Raw genomic sequence first — 1,168 nt, 5'->3', positions numbered from 1 at the left:
GGGGGGGCAGACCCCTCACTACCTGCTCTGCCCACAAGCTGGAGCCACGGGAGCACTAAGTAACCCTCACAAGCATCTGTTGACAGAATGGATAACCAAAATGTGGTGCATCCACGCAATGGAATATTCTTCAGCCTCAAAAAACAAGAGATTCTGACCCAGACTACAACAGGGATGAACCCTGAGGACATTATGCTGAATAAAATAAGCCAGACACCACAGGACAGGTACTGTGATTCCACTTCTATGAGGTCCCTAGAGGAGTCACACTCTGAGAGACAAGAAGCAGACTGGTGGGCGCCAGGGGCTGGGGCGGGGCAGGGGGGAGTTAGTGTTTAATGGGGACAGAGTTTCAGTTTGGAGTGATGAGAAAGTTCTAGAGATGGATGGTGGAGATGGCTGCACAACAGTGTGAATGTACCTAACGCTACTAACTATATGCTTAAAAATGGTCAAGATGGTGGGGGTGCCTGGTGGCTCAGTAATGTTGAGCGTCTGACTCTGACCAGTCATGATCTCAGGGTTGTGGGATCGAGCCCCGCATTGGGCTACCTGCTCAGCACGGTGTCTGCTTGAGATTCTCTCTCTCTCTCTCCCTCTCCCTGCCCTTCCCATCCACGTGCATGCGTGTGTGTGCGCGCATACGTGCGTTCTCTCTCTCTAAATTGTCTGCGTGAGATTCTCTCTCCCCCTCTCCCTGCCCTTCCCGTCCACGTGCATGCATGTGTATGCGCATACGTGCGTTCTCTCTAAACTGTCTGCATGAGATTCTCTCTCTCCCTCTCCCTGCCCTTCCCGTCCACGTGCATGTGTGTGTGCGCATACGTGCATTCTCTCTCTCTAAACTGTCTGCATGAGATTCTCTCTCTCCCTCTCCCTGCCCTTCCCGTCCACGTGCATGCGTGTGTGTGCGCGCATACGTGCGTTCTCTCTAAATTGTCTCCATGAGATTCTCTCTCCCTCTCCCTTCCCGTCCACGTGCATGCATGTGTGTATGTGCGCATACATGCATTCTCTCTCTAAACTGTCTGCATGAGATTCTCTCTCTCCCTCCCCCTTCCCTTCCCGTCCACGTGCATGTGTGTGTGCGCATACGTGTGTTCTCTCTCTAAATTGTCTGCATGAGATTCTCTCTCTCCCTCTCCCTGCCCTTCCCGTCCACGTGCAT

General features: G+C 52.8%; 1 protein-coding gene across 5 annotated transcripts in view; it reads right to left on the bottom strand.

Moving 5' to 3' along the window:
- The window catches only part of EPS15L1 (epidermal growth factor receptor pathway substrate 15 like 1), a 95,615-nt gene that overhangs the window by 65,325 nt on the left and 29,122 nt on the right, over positions 1–1,168 (bottom strand). The gene's annotated exons all lie outside the window — the stretch shown is intronic.

Source organism: Neomonachus schauinslandi, chromosome 1, assembly GCF_002201575.2.
Source record: "Neomonachus schauinslandi chromosome 1, ASM220157v2, whole genome shotgun sequence".
Lineage (NCBI taxonomy): Eukaryota > Metazoa > Chordata > Mammalia > Carnivora > Phocidae > Neomonachus > Neomonachus schauinslandi.
Note: the sequence above shows the minus strand (reverse complement) of the source record. Positions and strands in the feature narration are given on the sequence as shown.